Source organism: Miniopterus natalensis, chromosome 13 (assembly GCF_054644295.1).
Source record: "Miniopterus natalensis isolate mMinNat1 chromosome 13, mMinNat1.hap1, whole genome shotgun sequence".
In the NCBI taxonomy this organism is placed as follows: domain Eukaryota; kingdom Metazoa; phylum Chordata; class Mammalia; order Chiroptera; family Miniopteridae; genus Miniopterus; species Miniopterus natalensis.
The window spans coordinates 37267160-37288659 of NC_142093.1; positions in this window are offsets into that span (position 1 = coordinate 37267160).

Sequence of the window (21500 nt, forward strand, 5' to 3'; positions counted from 1 at the left end):
TTTGTTCCCCAGGGCCCCATCAGGTTACCATTTCACACTTGGCAAGTGACAACCTCTCTTGGCTATGTTGCTTAAAGAAAACTGAAGCCTAAATGAAAATAAGATTGTTCCCACCTATTGATGCTTAAATTGGGTATATTCTCTCCTCATATATATTACTCTTAATAATTTGCACATTTTTTTCTGAAAAAGAAACTGAGATTCAACTTTCGGAGCCAAATCATCCACTAACTAAAATAATTTCGAACAACAAATACAAAAAATGTCAGGGGGAACATATAAGCATTTTTAATTTAAACAACAAATTCCATATGGTTAATAATTTGTCAGTCAATTTCCTGTTAAACTAGCTAAGCTTTGGTCTTCACAGTTGTACTCAAATTATATGAAGCAATTATAAAAGCTCTGCATGAAAATAATAACTCTGTTTACGGCAAAATTTGCAAATATACAATTCTCGTGTCATAATTGTCCACCTAAGTTTTCTTTGCCTCTATAGTTCTTTTTTAATGAGTTAGTTGCCAACATATTCAAAATGAGAAATTTCACACACTCTGTTTCAAGACTTCTCCTGAAAAATAGGTCTTCAATAGGCAACGATGATCTGGGCTAATAGTAACTGCTTCTTTTAAACAAGGCATAAACTATCCAGTTTGCCACAGTCACCACCATTCCATATTGTTCCCCTGACAATGAGGCCCAGTGCCAGTTGTCATTTATCATCATACTTTTGCTGGTATTTTTCTTGCAGTAAAAATCCATTTTTCTGTATTTGTGTTTCTATCAAAAGTGGAAAGATATACTAAGAGGGTATCAAGTGTCTTATATTATCTGCCTGCTTCAATCATGCACATATTCAGTGACCAATCCACACAACATTTGAATTTGCAACCCATGTCCTATCTAAACTCTGTATGTAAGTCAAGAGGTGCAGGCCAGCAATAAACCAGGTTTCACAGAACTTCTTTCAGGTAACAAGAGTAATCAAGAAGATGGCACGCCACATGGGAAGAATAAAAAGGGGTTCAGGGTTGATCAACACTTTCTAAAAAATCAAGACCCTCCAGAACATTCCTTGTATTAGTTTCCTACAGTTGGCATAACAAAATACCACAGGCTAGGTGGCTTAAATAAGAGGAATTTATTTTGCCACAGTTCTGCAGGCTAGAAGGCCAAAATTAAGGTGCCAGCAGGGTTGGTTCCTCCTGAGGCCTCTCTCTTTCGCTTGCAGACGGTCACCCTCTTGCTGCCTCTTCACGTGGTCATCCCTCTGGGGATGCACCCCTGGGTCACTCTTTGTATGCCCTAATCTCCTCTTCTTGTAAGGACACCAGACAGATTGGATTGGGGCCCAACGTAATAGCTTTAAGTTAATTATCTCTTTAAAGTTCTGTCTCCAAGTATAGTCACGTTCTGAGCTACTAGTGGTTAGGGCTTCAATATATGAATATAGGGGAGACATAATTTAGTCCACAACACTCCCTTTAGTCTTTAAAGCTAGCATAATTATGTCTTCAAATATTTCTCTTCATCATCCCACTCCTCCTCTTCCCCCCTCCCCCCTTTTCCTCTCCCTTTCTCTCACTCTCCCCTCAGCAGAATTCAAATTATGCATATGTTAGAATGTTTGATATGGTCCCAGCATTCTTGGATAGTCTGTTCTGTTTCTATTTTCACTTTTTCTCATTCTTTTTCAATCTGGGTAATTTCTCTAGTCCTAGCTTTAAGTTCACTAATTCTTTCCTCAGCTATGTCAAATCTACTGATAAGCCTGACAAATGCATTCATCATCTCTGTTATTGTGTTTTACATTTCTAGTATTTCCTTTGATTTTTTTTTTATAGTTTCCATGTCCCTGCTGAAATTATCCATCTGATCTTGCATGCTGCCTGCCTTTTCTATTAGAGACTTTAAAATATCATTTATACTTATTTTAAATCCCTGTCAGGTGATTCCAACATCTGTGTCGTATTTGAGTCTGGGCCTGACGACTGCTTTATCTTTTGGAGGTGTACTGCTTTTTCTTACCATTTTAGATGCTTTATAGCTCTTGCTAAATCTCTGAACAGAAACCAGAAGTCTAACATAACTTTGATATCAAAATCTGAAAGGACTATTCAAGAAAAGAATATTACAGGCATCACTAAACAAAATATTGGGGGGAGGGGGGGGAATGCATAAAAATGATAATAAATCGAGACTAAATTGGGTTTAACCTGCCAGTACAAGTGGTTTAATATTAGAAAAAGGAATTGACATAACCACCACATTAAGAGATGAAAGGAGAAAAATTATGTAACTATCTCAATAGTTGTTAAAAAAAAAAAAAAAGCATTTGATAAAGTTAAAAACCCTTTAATGGTGTAAAATAAAAGCAGTAAAATAGAAAGAGAGGAAAACTTTCTTAACTAATTTCTTAAATAATAGTTTTAAAAACATATGTGATATATATATATCATACTTTATATATATATATATAAAATCACACGTAAGAGTGAAATGTTCAACTTATTCTTTTAGTGATTAAAAATAAGACAAAGATATCCACCATCACCAATTGCATTCAATAATATATTGCAGTTCTTAGTAGGGTAAAGAAATAAAAACCCTAAATATTGGGGAAAAATAAATAAAACTTGTTTAGATACATAAGTAGAAGTCAGTTTATACAGAGTGGAAACAAAATTAACATATAAAAACGATTGTAATTTTATATACCAGCAATAATTATTTAGGAAATAAAAAATTTTTAATACTGTTTATCAAATATATGGATTATCTGGGAATGAATTTACAAATGAATAAATTATCTCTATGGAAAAAAATAATAAAACTGATTTTAAAGAGATTTTTTATGCAAATGAATAGAAAGGTAAAGTACATTTAAAAGCTTGGAAGACTCTGTTATAGAAATGCCTGTGTTTCCCAAAATGACCTATAGATTTGATAGAATAAACCCCAAGCTGTTTGTTTATTCTGTTAAATAAGTAGGGGATTAAAATCGCAATAGTTTTTGGGGGGCAGGTAGAGAGGAAGAAAGGAAGGGAGGGAGACAGAGATAAGGTGGGGTTTGGGGAAAAGAGAATGTGTTTGTGTGTTTGAGTGTGTTTTGAAACTTGAAAGCCGATTTTAATGTTCACAGGGGAGTATCGAGTATTGGCTATTCTTGACCAAGACGTACATGAAGGAGAAGAAAACCAGGAGACCTTTTGCTACTAATTATTAAAACTGATCTTAAAGCTACAAGGATTAAAAAACAATGGTATGGGTTCAGAGATGAAAAAATAGATTAATCAAACAAAATAGAGAACCCAGAAATTGAACAGCACCCATCTGGATAATTGATGTATGGTTGGGTTGGCATCGCAGATCAATGGTAAAAGAATGAAATTGCTAGGACAGCCTTGGGAATTCATTCATTTGAAAAATAAAATCAAATTTACCTTTACCTATACTTATATTAAAGAATCAATTCTGGCTGTTTAACCCTAAACACATATATGTGAAAGCAAAGAAATAAGATTTTTAGAAGGTAATATTTTCTTTGTGCACAGAGGATTTTAAAACAAGACACAAAAAGCAAATGCCGTAATAAAAAGGATGGATAAATTTAACTATACTAAAATTAAGAACTTCCGTCTTTCGATGGATAAGCCCAAACTGGGAGAAAACATTTACAATTTGTGTAACTAAACAAGGGCTGTAGTCCAGACTATAGAATAATTCTACAAATTGTGAAAGAATCTAGCTACCCAGATTTTCAGGCATCTGTCCTCCCGAGTTTTTTGCTCCAGAAGTCCCTGATGATCCCATTTCTGAGGCTGATCCTATTTCCCCAGCATCTGTACCTCCCAGGCCTCTCCCTACCTTGTGAGGCTCAGGATCTGTCACATATTATGGTCTCAGCTCCTCCTCTGATGCTGTAAGAAAGATGAGGGGAGCTGAGGGGTCAGGGCAGTTGGTCCATCACTCTAGCCCAGCTTGATCTTGATTTCTTTTGTTCTTCTCAAGCGCCTAAAACAATTTCAGCTGCATCTTTCACTTGCATGGGGAACCAATCCCCTGCCAGTACTTGCTCATTAGGTCTGGGCAAGATATTCATGTCAAGCCCCATGCTCGCCTCACGTCTGATATAATTTTCCTTTATAATCCTAAAATAACACTTGCCCCTTTCCAAGCTTAAGTTTCATTCGGAAGCCCTCTCTTTCACTTGACATTGCAACAAGCCCGGTTATCCTCTCCCAAGCCCTGGCGTCCCCTGTCTAAGCAAAGAGGTGGAGGAAAGGAAATTCTGCCATATACCTAACACTTCGTACCATGGCTTTCTGCTGATTTTCACGTCGCTCCCACAGGCGTCTTGAGGGCAAGCGCCTTCTTCACCGCTGGACTTGCAGCGCCCAGAACACCATTTGCCACGTGGTAGATGCTGAATAAATGGGAAAAATGAATACCTCTTAGTTTCCTTGAATTAGAAGAATGACACAAGATTATGATGTATTCCACGCCCAGGTCTTCAAGCAAGTTTATGAAGGCGGCTTTGAGAGGCCCCAGGTGTTCGCCATCCCCTTCGAATATTACTTGAGGTACCACGAATGCCCTGATGGTTTGATGCAATGCTGAATCCAATGAAGGCAAGGGCTTTGGTTTTCACGGTAGGACTTAATTTGTGGATTTGGCTGTCAAAAAGAGGAAGGTAAATGGGGCAGGAATGAGAAATGTTAGAGAGAGAGAAAAATGCGGGAATAGAGGATGGACGGCAGAGAGCCACGGGGTGGAGAAAGAACAGACAGCCTCCACTCCGCGGGGCCACCCCCTGCCTCCCTCTAGCCTTTGAAGCCATTTCAGAAGCAGAGCGGTCTCCGCCCTTCCTGAGCTCGCGGGCTCAGCCTCCCTGAGGGTCCCTCCTCCAAGTGCTCCTGTCCCTTGGCAGACATTCCAACGAAGTCCTCCCGTGGTTCTAGTTCTGCCGCCCCCTGCACTGAATACCCGCTGGCCCTCTTCCACACCATCTGAATGAAAAGCACGTCGGTGGGACAGTTACTGGAAGGAATAAAATTTCACGGCCGTTCAGCAGCCTTGTGGCTGAGCGGTACCAGCAGGCGTTCGCCTCGGGCTCCCACCAGCCACCAGCCATCACCCACAGCGACCCTCACAGCGACGGCCTCTGTGAAACAATCAGACCACCGCAGCCAAAAGGGGGAACCCGCTTCACAGCAATGCCTCCCCTCTGCTCTCCACACGTCTAGCCTACCTCCTTCTCAAATTCTCCAGCTCTCAGTGCAATCTCAGCCCACAGATCTCCTCTCAGGGAAGAGGAGAAGAGGGCACCCCCGACCGGCCCATCTTTGTTTTTGAAAGGACTCCAGGAGTGCCAGATGTGCAGGCTTCTCCAGAAGAGCGCAGGAGGAGAGCGTGGCGCACTGAGAGCACCAGGGCGCCCTGATTATGCAAGAACACGAGAGCCCCTCTCTATCGGTCACCTCGAGGTGGCCTATGAAGTCTCTGGGAGCCTTCCACACAGCTTCGTGATGGGGATGCAGCGGCCCTTCCCTCGGGTTCCCTCGAGCCCCAGCGAGCCAGCAGATGGTGCGCGAGTTCCAGTGGAGCTCCACGCCCCACGCGGCTCCGCGCAGGCCTGCGCACCGGGAGGGGGGAAGCTGGCCCCGGGCAGCCTTGGATGGCAGCTTCTCCCAGAGGTTTCTAGACAGGCTATTCCTGCTCCCGCCCCGTAGGTATGGAAGGTGCGGGGGAATTTGTTCTGTTTTCCAGTAAAGCATTTCGAGGGGAGTATAGACACCTTTTTCTGTCCCCATCTCTTAGAGGAGCTTATTAGCTGACCTTGGGCAAGTCACTTGGCTCCCCCAGACCTGTCCTCTTGTACTTAAAATAGCCACAGACAATGCTGATTCTGTTTCACAGGTGTTGCAATAATGAAACATCTCAACGGACACCACCGTGTTTTGGAAAGCTTTTCAGATCTGTGTAATTATCATCACAACCCTCCTCCTGGATTTCCTGTCTCCAGCCCACGTCTAAAAGCTTCAGCTGATCCAGGAGCCAGCTACGTTCTCTTAAGGAGGGTTAAAAATTAAGCGACAAAAACGAGAGATACTGACATCAAGAAACAAGGACTCTCTACAGCTACTCGTAGATCCGCTCCGGAGTCTCTGCCTTTTCAGGAGGTATACATTGAAAAAGAAAAACCTATCTTCTCCCTTTGTCTTCCCTCTCCCCACTACAAAAAAAAAAAAAGTGATTATGGAGTGAGAGCCATACTGATGATTTTGACTGATCAACTGGAGAAATTTAGATAAATTTGGCTTTTCATTAACTGCAGCTGTTGTTTCTTTCAGTGCCTTAATGCAATTTATCATTTGAACGTGCTGGCTGAGGCGCGTTGCTGGAGTTTTCCTTTCCCTTCAATCGTTAATCTTAACAGTATGAATCCAATTTCTATAGTTAGCCTGGAAAAAAGTCCATTTCCTCTCCTTTAGGGTTGTTCTTATTGAAAAGTTATGCTTTCAGATCAGGTCTCTCTCTCTCTCTCTCTCTCTCTCTCTCTCTCTCACACACACACACACACACACACACACACACACACACACACGCTCGCCCATGCCACTATCAATAGACTACTATGCAAATCCAAGTCCAGCTCCTATGTCCTAAAATGACAAATGCAAAACCCCAAAGCCTCTCAAGGCAGCTCTCAGATTCCCCACCTCACCCCCAGCCCATCACTGCCCCCCCACCCCCTTACTCAGAACAATGTTGAATTTGGTCTCCAAACACACAGAAGCAAGGCCTCCAGACTCAATGAGATTTCCAGCTCCAGTGCACAACAAGAAAGTTTCGTAGTTCCACATGACTCGTCCGTGAATGAGAGCCAAGGGGTGACAAATGACCTCCAAACAATATTGGCTGATTTAAATTAAACTATTATTCATTTATACAGGAGGGTGACTCATGATTACCTGAATAGAAAAAAAATGAAGTAGGGGTAGATAACCTCAGAACTTGTTTCCCATTAATGGTCTAAAGGTAATATAATGCTAGTCTTTATGTGGTTTTCCATTATTCTTAATTATTACATTGTTTCTCTTGGAAGAGGAGGAGGAGACAGATTGTATTTTCTCTTTTTATATCATGATGGATTAAATGTTAAGAATAATTAAATGCCATGGGGTGGTAGCCACCAATTGATGCTGACATCTTTTAAGACAACCCACCCGGAAAGAAGAAAATAGAAGCATCTTAGCAACTCTGTGTCTTTCCTGACTTTGTTTCTGTAGGCGGGGGACCCAGCATCTTAAACTAACGTGGAAAAAAAAGCAGAGCCTCTGCAAGCCAGTAATTATTTTGCGCTTGGAATGAGAGTGTTCAGAAGAACAGCCGCGGAGGTTGTAACATTTTCCAAAGTAGCAGTGGGGGCGTTTACTCCTGTGCTTTCTGGCAAATGGAGACAACAAGGAATGTGAATCATCCCAAGAATTTAGAAACAAGACAGGGCCATTTTCAAAAGATCCCTATTCTGATTTTTCGAGGGAATAAAGCTGGGCAGGGAAGCAAGGGAGATGTTTACCTGCTAATTTCTCAATAATTGATTAAAAGGTTCTACTTCCAGTTCTATTTAAGAACTAACCACAAGCAAAATCACTAGCCTCTGGCAGAGCAGGAGCTATCTGAGGCAGATGGAGCTGAGTGAGCAATGCTCACCGAAACACTAAAATCTAGTATGGTCATCAGGAAACCAAAGTCAGTACGGTGGTGATGGACTCTGAAGTTCAAGTTCGCTTTGAAATGCTAACAGCAGGCACTTTTAAGGCATTTTACTCACTCTGGCAAGAAAAAGAAAGAAAAAAAAAATCTTCACAGTATCCATCAGTGATTTTATTCCAGCAAAAGAAGTTGGCCAGTCTGGGAGCAGAAAAATCTGTTAGGCAAATGATACCCTAGAGAATGTATTGTCCTCTCTAAGATCCCCACTTTCAGTGAAGAGTAGCTTATTCATGTCCTTGTGTTTACCACGCAGTTCTCCACACCTCTTGAGTGATAACTGATATCTCCACAGCCTTGCAACCACACACCTTCTATCTCTTATTTTATTTAATTTTTTGGATCTCCTCTGGCCCTGCACCCCAGCCTTCCTTAATATTAAGGGACTGTTTTTTCGATTCTGCATTCCCTTGTTCATTTTCCTTCAATATCAAGTCTTTGGGTGGCCAGTCATTCACCCACAGGTCACAGACAAACCAGAAGCCCGGCCAAGCAAAAAAAAAAAAAACCAGGGCCCGGCCAGATGCCCTTCCGAGGGAAGGGGCCGTACCCTGAGCTACGAGGGAGCCTGACAGGAACAGAGAGTGCAGCCCAGTCCTCCCAGCTGCACAGCAAGTGTCAGATTCTTAAACACCAACACCAAACCTTCCTTCTCTTTTCCTCTGAAGATCCACCAGTTAAACACCTAACCACAGACGTCCCCTGAAAGCCGGGAACTCCACGGCTTCCCTGAAACGTAACACTTCTCCAGGACGTGGCTCATGTTGACGACCTTGAAGACTGTTCTGAACAATGCACGGTGGATGGCCAGCACTACTGCTCCCCTGGAGGTGTAGAATTCTCCCTCCTCCCTCCCAAGCGAGTACATGTCACCCCAGAAACTTCAGCCCACAAAACCAAATATGTCAGCACAGCCATTGGGCTCCAACAGGGGTCCATGCCGTACCTGTCTATCCCAGCCCCCTCCCTTCTACCCCTTCTCTGTGCCCTCCCCAGGGATCTCTGAGTGAGGGTGAACAGTTACAACATAGAAAACAGGACCCCAAAATTGGCTCTCCCTCTCTTACAACACAAAGCTGCTGGAAGAACACGGCTACCACTCCACAACGGAATAAAGAGAAAAAGCGAACGCCAGTACTTCACGGATCTCTTTCCACGTGAGGCCAGACTCTTAACATGGTTGTCACCCGAGTGCCTTGCTGGGAAACACCTGTTCAACATTACCCTCCATGAGTCTGCAGTAAATCAGTCCATAAATACTTACTTGAATATCTACAAGAGTAAGTATAAAATGCCTTGTAGCACAAGTTCAGATTCAATGCCATAAGGTCAAATTCCTGACCTCCAAACAAAATCTGCCAAAGGGCCATCCTCTCAGACCACTGTCCTCAGACACCTTGGAAGAGCAGGCCTTCCCACTTGACTAACTCATTAGCAAGCCATCAAGAACTAGTCCACACTGCTATACCTTCTCAATGAGAATTAGGGCTCCAAGAACTACAAGAGATAATGTACTTAATGAATATTTATCGAGTTCCCAATATGTGCCAGGCAGTGTGGGCAGCAAGGATGTATTGATAAACTGGATGACCAGGCAGTTTGCCCCCATGTGTTTCACCAACTAATCCTCGCAATCTGCTGAAGTCTGCAGCAACACCACATAACCGATAAAGAAAGGTAAAGAAACTCGTGGGAGTCCCTCAGATAGAAATGGACAGAGCCAGGGTTGAAATCCAGGTCTGCTGTCTCCAAACTGCTGCTTTTTTTAGGAGATCACGTTACCCCCAAGTTCATGAGGGACGAATGGAAGAACAAGGTGTCCTGTTGGTTTCTTGCCTGTTACTAGGAAAATGATAGGAGACAGTCCTGAGTGCCAGCCAGTCAGGCCCATTCCCCACTCAGTTCAGGGGTGGGGCATTGTCAGTGGGGAAGGGGACCTCCTGCTCATCTCACTGATAGCACATGGCCAAGTGCTGATGTGAAATGGTCCAACAGGCCCATTTAACCTCTGGGCACATGCTTAAGCCACCAGCCATCCCAAGGACTCCATAAACAGTGTGACCAAAAAAAAAGTTGAAATAAAATTGATACTTAAAAAAGTGAAAAAAATCAACATAATAAAAATTCTGTTAGATTTTCTTTTATGTGTTGTAGAGCTTAGTATTATTTTTATTTTAAACTATATATGGGAAGGGGGATGCCAAAATCTTTCAAGGCTTAAGGTTTCTAAAATTCTTAATCAGACCTGAGGCTCCTAGAAAGTTCTGCTCTCAGGCCCAAAAGAGAAGCCACAGCCTTGGCCCTACTGCCTTTCGAAAGAGAAGGCATTGCTGTCCACTTTACATGGGTAACTGCACCACAGAATATAGGGGAAAGACTTGGCCAAGGTCACATAGAATTGGTCACCAGTAGATCAGAGTTGAGTTCCCCGCACCCTCGTTCACTGTTCTCTGACTCCCTTCCCATGAGTTGTGAAGATCAAGTGTGACGAGAGCATGGAAACTAGGAGCACTGTCAACAAGACCTAGCAAATAGGAGACCCCACCCTCTGCCCCTTAACAAAGATCAACCATTAGACAGCTATCCATGAACGCTACAGCTCGGGGAAAGCTCAGGGGTGAGCTCAGGGGTCCATTTAAGAAAACTGAGCGACACCATGTGTGTTGGGGAAGGGGGGGGGGGGGGGGCACCTGAGAATAGCTGCCCACAAAAGGAAGGAAGAACACTTCATTTGCCTTCATCACCCCATCCCCCACCCAGGCTGGCTGGCATTGCTCAGGGCCAGGAGGGCACTTCCCGCTGTGTTCCTCTCACCAGCTTCCCCAGCCTTTTGGACCCATTTCAGTTGCACGCCACCCAGAGACTGGCAAAGCTGAGACATGCAGAGGTGGTTAGGAACAGGAAGAAGAGCAGGGGCTGCCTGTGTCAGCCACACCGTAGAAGCACCGAGGCTCCCAGCGAGCTGCTACGCGGAGGACCCAGCAGCATTTGCCACTGCGAAGCCAACGGGATGCCACCGGCAGCTAGCCCGGGCCTCTGCAGTTGGGCGAGCGCAAGACGTCAGGCTAGGCACCCGCAGCTGCCCCCTGCTGCCTTGTGTGTGCTCGGGGCTGGTCCTCCCAGCTGTGCACTGGTTTTCACTACCATCCTCTACTGCCATGTGCACACCTGTGGCAAGGTCCTGCAGCCACAAGCTTCATGCCAACAGCCAGGGTGCCCGCACCTGCTTGTATGCCTGGATCTGGGAGTGGATCCAAGCCTGCCTCCTGTCCCTGGCCTGCACACTAGGCTCACCTGCAGCTAGCCACTCCAGCTGTGCACCTGCATGATGCCTCCTTGGCTCAGGCCACTGGAGTACACAGCATCGACAGCCTGTATACAATTAAGTTGTTACCAGCGTAAAATAAACTGTTATAGCAATAAGATGGTGCAGCCTGACTCCTTCACCAGCCTCCACTGCCATGCATGCACCAGGGAGAGACACTGTAATCACAGGAGTAAATGTTCACAGTCAGGGCCCTGCAGCTGGAAGTGTGCCTGCACATGCCCCCCACCGCCCTTGTGTCTACAGCCAGCCCCTGCCACCACACAGGCACCCGCATCCCTCAGCCGAATGTGTGCACACTGCTGACCCTGGCCACCACCGCTGCCCTGGTCCCTTGCTGCTTGACATGGAGGTGCCTTCAGGATGCCAATAGCCCCTGTAGCCACTGCAGACGCCCCCCACAGTGCTCACCAATGACCACACAATTGTCGGTGCTGTGTAACCCAGGGGCCTCAGCCAAAAAGACGTCATGCCCCTCTGTACACAGAGCCACCATACGCCTCTTCTCTGGGCGCCTTGCACCACTAGACATACCGTGCCCCCACCTACAGGTGAAGGTCATCCTTACCAAAGTCAATCCATAAAGTACGGAAGAAGTCACTGCTTCTTGCAATGCACAGATACCTACACAAGGTTACAGCGATCATGAAAAATCAGGGAAACACGACATTGTCAAAAGAACACAATAAACTTCCAATAACAGACCACAAAGCAATGGAGATACATGAACTGCCTGACAAAGAAATCAAAATAATTGTTCTAAAGATGCTCAGAGAGCTATAAGGTATTGATGAATTTTCTAGGAGCATACTTTAATACCCTTTTCTTTATCCGATGTGGATCTACCAAAGGTTTTTGTTTTGCGGCTGCTCTGAGGCATACTTGCAACATCTTATTGATATAACAGTCTATTTCACACTGACAACAACTTAACTTCAATTGCATACAAAAACTCTATACTTTTATTCCCCTCCAAACATTTTATGTTTTTGGAATCACAACTTACATCTTTTAATAACATGTATCCATTAACAAATTATTGTAAATATTGCTATTTTTCATACTTTTGTCCCTTAATGTATATAGTAAAGTGGTTAATATACCACATTACAGTATTAGAGTATTCTGAATCTGACTATATACTTAGTATCCTTTCATTTCAACTTGAAAAGCTCCTTTCAGCGTTTCTTGTAAGGCAAATCTACTGGTAATGAACTCCCTCAGCTTTTGCCTGTTTGCAAAAGTATTTTCCCAGGATACTTGCAAAAGATCTCTTGTCCCATTAGGAGTAGGGTGGCTGAAAATCATGTTGACCTATATCACCTAAGCCTTCAAAGATAGAAAAAAAATTTTTAAAAACCTTAGAACAAAGAGCCTGTGGATGCCATGCACAACACCAGGAATGGGTGTCTGCAATTTTGTCTCTGGACAGGGACTCTGAGCCACCCTTATGCAATCCAGCCTCAGAAAGTCAGCCTTATGCAATTTAGCCTAGTTCTTAGAACTAGAACTGGAATCATGTAGAGAGCTAGCTTTCTTTCTCTCTGTGCATGTTTCATTATTTCAGTGAATCTGCTTTCATTTCCCTCTGTCATATTATAGAACCATTCTTCCTACTTGCTAAAACATGTAGCAGAAAATGTCAATAGCTCCTGAGTTTTACATAACATAGGTTCTAGTACCAGGAGAGTCTAAAATGACTCTTGGGCCAAATTCCAATTTGGAATTGGTCAGATTTGGGTCAACTGTCCACTACTGGACCAATCAAGTGTGACAAGGGGCTGGAGTCATATGGTATGAATATAAGTGCTCTTTAAGCAACCATGAGGATGGATGGGAAGGAAAACATTCTAGAAAATGATAGGTGAGCAGACAATCCAAGTCCCTACAAATAGATTAATAATACTGACAAAATTTGTGAGCTGCCCTGGACAAACTGTGAGATCTGACTCTTCCTTACCCTCTTTTATCTCTGTACCTCCTCTCACCCCACAAACTTCTGTTTTCAAGTGTCCAGTGCAATACAAACAGCCGTGGTGCTCACTGTAAGACCCTACTGAGGAGGACATCCCACTTGAACTCCAGGTGTTTCTTTTCAACCTAGAGTCTTTGGGATTCAATAGGAATCTCTAGCATTTGTTACCCTGGTTACCCCAGGAGTTCTGAAAACAATCTCAACAGCCAGGCCTAATGGGATGAACAGAGAGTAGAGTCCAGCGTTCATGGAGGAGACAAACCAGAACTTCTCTCAGCACTCGAGATCCAGACTAACAGCTTATATTCTTAGAAGACCATCCTCATAGAATCTTTCTCTCATATTCTGTCACTAAAATGAGTTAGGATCTCTCTGTGCATCTCTGGGTTTCTTTAGATTTTTCTATTTCTGCTCCTGAAACAGCTGCCCATCTCTCTTATTGAATTTCCTGAGCAGCTCATCAGACCTTTTTGATCAGAGGTCAGCCTACAGACTGCCTGGCATGGAATCAGGTGCCCAGCCCCTGCAGTCCAGTTAGCTGTGTTCAGGGGACAGGGTCATGAGCTATATAGACTTGCTACTCTAGACATGCTCGGATCAGCAAAAGCAGCTTCACCTGGGAGCTTCGTGGAAATGCCGATTGTCAGGTCCCTCCCAGGCTTACGGAATCAGGATCTCCATGGTCCAAGATCTTCCCCGTGATTCACTGGCTCACTGAAGTTTGAAAAGAGCTGGTATAAAAGACAGCAATTCAAGCTGGAAAATGCCCTGAGCTGCACCACGAGCTGGCAGCTGTGGACAATGCTAACAACTCAGCTACTAATCCCATAACAGCATTATTTATTTCTTATCTTAGAGCCATGTACATTTTTTATAATAGACTCTAGAAAATCACAATATGTGCAAAAAAAAAAAAAAGGAAGAAACTAATGGTCACATGCCAGGCACTGTAGTGGCTAGCTGGAGAAGCAAGAATTATTTACTTGCGAGAGAAATTTTATTGGGGGGGGGTGTTATATCTTCTTTGGTTTTATAACAGGGCCCTTGATCACCTATTAAATCTCGCCTTGCAAGAGGTTACGTATTCTGCCTACTATTTTGTCTCCATGTAAAAACAGCCCTGCCGAAGCAAGGGTCTCTACCTTTTGCTCTAATCAAGTCCTTACCTAGAAAAGTCACGGCTAACTCCCTACAGAGAGCCTTCTAAGGTCTCCTGTCCAACCTCCTGATTTTACAGATGTGGAAACTGAAGGCCAACAAGAAGACCCTGAGACAAGGTCACAGAACGGACTCAGGCGTCAGCTGCGGCCAGACCCCTGGCTGGCGTCTTGCTCCTCTCTGAGGGGTCCCTTCAGGAAGCAGCTGCCACAGGCTGAATGCTCCTGCAGGTGCTGCGGGGTGGGGTGCGAGGCACAGCGAGGGCCCTTCTGAGAGCACGTGTTGCTGGGGAGAAGTGGAGACAAATATTTGCCAGATTTTGGATGGGGGTCTAGAACCGAAGGGTCACCCTAGCCGGTTGGCTCAGTGATTAGAGCATCGGCCCTCGGACTGAACGCTCTCGGGCTTGATTCCAGCCAAAGGCACGTACTGCGGGTGTGGGTCTGACCCCCGAACCCGGTCAGGGCCTGTGGGGGAGGCAACCAATCCATGTGTCTCTCCCACATCAACGTTTCTCTCTCTCTCTCCCTTCCATTCTCCCTGAAAAACAATGAAAGAAAAATACCCTTGAATGAGGATTTTTTTTTAAAAATACAGTATCTGCCTCAAACTCAGTCTCTGAGAATACAGATGCTAGAGGATCTTCCAGAACCTTCCGAAAGAGCTTTTAAGGAGACAGTGAGTAGAAAACATGAAAACAACTGCCCCCAGCTGCTCCTGGGGTGGCCGTATGCTGACTGCAGCTGTGGAGAATTGTTGTTGAATTCCATTCTCCATGTTCCTCTAAAAGCATTTCAAAGAGGTTCAGAGAAAGCCGGGTGCACTTTGGTAAATTGAAAACTATTTGTGACTAACCATCCATCACCATCTCTCAACATTTACCATCAGAAAGAGGTGGGGGCCATGGGGCCAGAAGGACAGACCCAGGTCAAGGGGGCTGCTCACATTCCCAGTTGCCTCCATTTTTCTGGGCGACCCTAGGATAATATATGTCCTTCTGTTGTCCTTACCAAGGAGATTTTAGAAGGAAAGAAAAGGAAGACGAAGAAGCAGCAGACACTTGTGTTTGCCATATACCTGCTTCTGAAGCATTGTAAGCATCTGTGAAGTTAAAATAGAAAGTCTTTCCCTTGAAGATTCTTTTACAAATACTAATTATGGGGATGCTGCGTTTACTTTAATCCCCGCCCACTGTAATTGCCTCCAAGTTTTGGAGACATTTGTTAAGAATCATTTTATTCAACTACTCTTTCTGATTACTCAGTCTTATAATGTAGAAATGTTATTGCAATCCTTCCTAAGATTTACAAAATGTATTTCTTGGGAGAGAGAGGTTGAGAGGAAGAAAGGAAGATTATAACATTTAGCCAAAGAAGCCAGATTTTATTATTCCACTAACAAAGTTCAAGCCAGGAGAGACTAAACTGCAGTGTTTAGGGATGCCTGCTAAGGTGAAAAGCCAGGAAGTAACTACCATAAAGCTGGGGACAGTGGTTCATCTGGGGTTGGTGACAGGTAGAAGCATGGGGCAGGGCCAGAGGACCTTGAAGTACAGATCATGTTCTATCTCTTCCCCTGGGTGGTGGCTACATGAGTGCTCACTTTGTGATCAGTTTTTGAACAACGCAATTTCGTGTTCTGCATTTTTTCATTTGTGTGTTTATTTCACACACACACACAAAAAGTTAAAAGAAAAAAAAAGGTCAAGCTGAAGGGATGTGTCTCAGCCACTAGGTCTTTCACTTGTATAAAAGCCCTATTTAATTGTTCCCCCTCTTGAGTTCCTTTAGTGACAGGAAGAGACAACTCCAAGAAGGGCAAGCTGTGGGCAAGCTTTCCCTGACTCTTTCCTGTCCTCAAGGTTACCAGAGAATAACCAATTGGACTCCTTCTGATGTTCATTTGCACAAATTAATTTAGTCTCATAAAGTGCCCCCCAGACATATTTTTCAAGTATGACCCTTCAAAGGAACACTTAGAAGGACGCGGCATCATATAAAACACGTAAGGGGGGAGACACAGGCATAACTGAACAGCTGGATTCAGGCCACCCATCCTGGTTCCTCCTTGAGCTCTACAGTGGCCCCAAAGGCACTTTTGTGGGACCCACTGGGCTCTTTAGGACACAGTGTGGAAATCCAGTTCTAATGAGTAGCTGTTTGTTAGCTACACATAACCTAGAGGCCAGGAAAGTGGGACAGATAAGTCTTAATGTGAGAATTAAGGTCAATTGTCAGCTGGTGAGGGCCTCTTCGAGGGACTCAGGGCCGCTGGGGAACACTGGATGCTGCCTGCTGGGTGCTGGGCAGCAGGCCGAACAGGGACTACAGCTCAGGACTAAGTTGTACAAATGAGCGTTAGAACATGTCCTGTCAGTTCAAATGAACACAGCTCTCCAAGGTCCCCAAGGACCCTTGCTAATGGTGGGAGTGGCAGGGACTACAGGAGGCCTGGAGGGGAAAACGTTGGATCATACAGACCTTTGTGTAGCTTTCAGATAAACAGTAAGGAGTGACTGTCCATGTTCCAGAAATTCACTGGGTGGTCCTCTACTTTTCTCCAAGTAGAAGAGAAAGAGGGATGTTTCACACTGTCCTTCAAGCTACAAGCCTTTTCCAACCAGACAGCCTCAAGCTGAAAATCCTTGCTTCAGGCTAGGCTCAGTTTTGCTCTCTGTTCCCACAAGGGCCAGATGTGTATAGGCCCCAGGAATCCCTCACGGCCACACCAAACCTTACATACACTCCAAGGACCGCCACTATAAAAACTAACCCTAGGCCCAGCCTTGTTATTAAAAAGATTTTTGATGCTGGAAAAAAAAATGTTAAGTAGTAGTAGTAATGGTAGTTAAACAGCCATTGACCTGCTGGACTTCCCAATTTTTCCCTATTAACACCGAACATGTGGGTAGGAATTGTTGAGGTCCCCACAAAACGTAGTATTGAGACCAGAAGATTTACTAAATCTGTGACTAAATCACTTGGCATTTGAGACCCATAAAGAGTCACAGCTGGTAAGGACTACAGTGGCCTGTGTTTGAAGAGAAGCCAGTGAAAACCAGAGCTCCCCCACTGAAGACAGGGTGCCCAGGGTTACTCCCAGAATCACCGCCAGCACCATGATCCAAGGTCACCTGCCAACCACCTGACTATGTGTGGCACCCTCCGGGCATCCCAAGAGAACAGACTCAGCAAAATAAGCACTGAATGTGGAAACTCCTAGGTGCCCCAGCAACCAGCTGAGAAGTAGGTATCTGAAAAAATCCTTTAGCTTCTCTTGAACTCTGCTTCTTACTCCTAACAACTTAGTTGAGATTTGTCTTCAGAGCCCAGTCACCTCTTTTTTCATGTTGCTCACTCTCCCTCCACCCACACGTTCAGGGGTGGTGTTGACACCCTTCCCTCACCTCCCACCACCAACCAATGGTCCTGTGCAGACAACAGTGATGGGGGGATTCAGAGGTTCCCTACCCCTTAGTCCCAAGACCCTTTTACACTCTTCAAAACAACTGATGTCCCCAAATAACTTTTATTTATGAGTTATATCTATTACTTTATAGTATTAGAAATATAAAGTAAGAAATATTTTAAATTCTTATTAGCTTGTTTAAAAATAATAATAAATCCATTACATTTAAGCATAAATAGCATTTTATAAAAATAACTTTATTTACCAAAATGAAATAAACTGAAAAAAAAAGTGCTGTTTTAGATTTTTAAAAATCTTTATGTCTAGCTTAGTAGAAGACAGCTGGATTCCCCTAGCTGCTTCTGCATCCAGTCTGTTGAGATCTGTTGTTTTATGTGAAATAAATGAAGAAAATCTGGCCTCACACAGAAATGGGTAGAGAGAAATGGGTATGTATTTTAATATTCTTCTCTGACATTACATCAAAACTCAATAGCACTGGTTTAATATTACACTAAAACTCAGCAAGTGCTACCGAAGAATCTGAAACCATATCAATGACTTTTCAGATTTTCTGTTACACTAAATTCCATTAGTGTATCTGTACTTTGAATGGAACATTTACCTATGTGTAATTTTATAACATCATGCGTTGGTCATTTGGAAAATATTGGTTTATCAAGTTGTGCACGTCTTCCAAATGTACAATAGAAAACTCCACTATATATTCATGAGAAACTAAGTGAAAAGGGGAGCTATCTTAGTATTATTATGAAAGTTTTGACCTTGAGGACCCCCAGGGGTACCCTGGACAACACTCTGAGAGTTGTTGGGTTAGCCCATCACATAAATTAATAGCTGTGAATATGTAATTTAGAGAATTGTCTTCTCTCCTAGGTGAATGAGTTAACCCACTTAGGTAATGCCTATTGCTTCTCCTTCCAAAGCATTCAAAATGAGAATGCGATAAGGAGGGTGGGCTGGAGCTTAGCAAACTCTGTATGAACTACTCATTCCTACCCCTACCGACACCTTGGAAATTTTTCAGTACAAGCAATGGTGTGCTGGTGAATGTTAAACAACCAGCTCTCCAGGAAAAAAAAAAAAAAAAAAAAAAAAATCTTGGTTTTTAGCATTTGCCAATTCCTGTGGAGGAAAAACTTTCACTCTAGCTGATTTTAAGCTACCAACAGGACAGCACTGAGCAAGATGCTGGGACAAGATGTGCACAGTTGGTTCTCACAGCTAATGCGAGCCAGCTCCAGCACACCACTGAGAAGGAGGCATAGACTCACCTCCCAATGGGAGCAGCGTCAAAGAATTTGCAGTCATTTTCTTTTAGCTTCCACATTCTACACTCTGGCCATAGATTATTTACATTCCTGCAACACAAAAGAGCAATTTCAGACCATTACAGTACTAGACTTAGGCTCAAGGTCTAGTATCTAGTCACCTATATCAGACCCAGGTTTTGATGAAGCTCTTCAAGTGTCACTGTAAGATAAGTTCCTGTTGCTTTTAAAGATCTGTGATTTAATTATCACAAATTATTACAAATTACTTGCCTCTAACATACCCAACACACTACACACCCTACATGCAATGGTGAAACACAGCTAGAATCAGCAAACAGGCACTCCTGTTCAAAAGCATAGAAAAGCAAGGCAAACAGCAATCAGTGGTCCACAGCAGTTCTGAAATCCAGCCAGGCACAAGTCATCAGCTTCTTAATCAGTGCTAGGCTGCTCCTGGATTCACCCACTGGGCTCTTAATTCTACCTTCTGGGTCATCTTTTTTTTTTCTTTTTTTTTTAATATGTCTTTATTGATTTCAGAGAGAGGAAGGGAGAGGGAGAAAGAGATAGAAACATCAATGATGAGAAAGTCATTGATCGGCTGCCTCGTGCACGCCCCCAACTGGGGATCGAACTCGCAACATAGGCATGTGCCCTGACCGGGAATTGAACCGCAATCTCCTGGATCCTAGGTCAATGCTCAACTGCTGAGCCATGCCCAGCCAGGCTAGGTCATCTTTTTTCGATAAGAAATAACCTGTTGTTTGCACCTGAGAAATATTCTTTAGCCTGTTTCCTGCCTAAAGTAGTTTGAGGTTGAAAGGTCTCTCCTTGATGTGTACTGTCTCTGTCTGTTTTAGTCTATAAAGGAACAGAGACAGTAAAATCAGGTTAAAGCATGTGGTGTGGAATAGTGTGATAAGAGAAAAGAATCTGGGAGGTCAGAAGGTAGCCTGAGAAACATGTGAGAAAAGAGGAAGAGCTGTGGCCTAGGAATAATCTATGGACTGATGATTCCTATGTAGAAGAAGGCTGTTATTCCACTCCCAGAGAGCCCTGAAACTTGAGACTAGCCCTAGTTTTACTATTTGTCTTTTAGCCTGAAGATCATAAAGATATATATCATCTTATTTGGTCGTTTTTCTAGTTTATTTCTTTTTTAACCTAAGAAGTAAATACTTATAAATTTCAGCCTAAAAATAAGTCGTCTTTTTTTTAAAAAATATATCTTTATTGATTTCAGAGAGAGGAAAGGAGAGGGAGAGAGAGAGAGTTGAAACATCAATGATGAGAGAGTCATTGATCGGTTGCCTCTTGCACGCCCCTGACTGGGGATCGAGCCCGCAACCGGGCATGTGCCCTGACCAGGAATCGAACCTTGATCGTCTGGATCCCAGGTCAAAGCTCAACCGCTGAGCCACGCCCAGCCAGGCATGTCGTCTTGCCATGAAAGTTTCTTAGGCCATCCTCCAAGGCAATACTATTAACTATCTCTTAGTGTACCCTGCCTAAAATAGTCTATGAGTAAACACATAGATGACTGAGATAAATATAGATAGATAGATGATAGATAGATGATAGATAGATGATAGATAGATAGATAGATAGATAGATAGATAGATAGATAGATAGATGATAGATAGATAGATAGATAGATGATAGATAGATATAGATGATAGATAGATAGATAGATGATGATAGATAGATAGATAGATAGATAGATGATAGATAGATAGATAGATAGATAGATAGATAGATAGATAAATAGATGATAGATAGATAGATAGATAGATGATAGATAGATAGATAGATAGATAGATAGATAGATAGATAGATAGATAGATGATAGATAGATAGATGATAGATAGATAGATGATAGATAGATAGATAGATAGATAGATAGATAGATAGATAGATAGATAGATAGATGATAGATGATAGATGATAGATAGATAGATGATGATGATAGATAGATAGATAGATAGATAGATAGATAGATAGATGATAGATAGATAGATAGATGATAGATAGATAGATAGATAGATAGATAGATAGATAGATAGATAGATAGATGATAGATAGATGATAGATAGATAGATAGATAGATAGATAGATAGATAGATAGATAGATGATAGATAGATAGATATAGATGATAGATATAGATAGATAGATAGATAGATAGATAGATAGATAGATAGATGATAGATGATAGATAGATGATGATAGATAGATAGATGATAGATAGATGATAGATAGATAGATAGATAGATAGATAGATAGATAGATATAGATGATAGATAGATAGATAGATAGATGATAGATGATAGATAGATGATAGATAGATAGATGATAGATAGATAGATAGATAGATAGATAGATAGATAGATGATAGATAGATAGAGATAGAGATAGATGATAGATAATAGATAGATAGATATAGATACATGATAGATACATGATATATACATGATAGATAGATGATGTAGATGAGAGATAGGGAGATAGGTAGGTAGATAGATTTATCTATCTATCTATCTACCTATCTATCTATATATGGGGGCA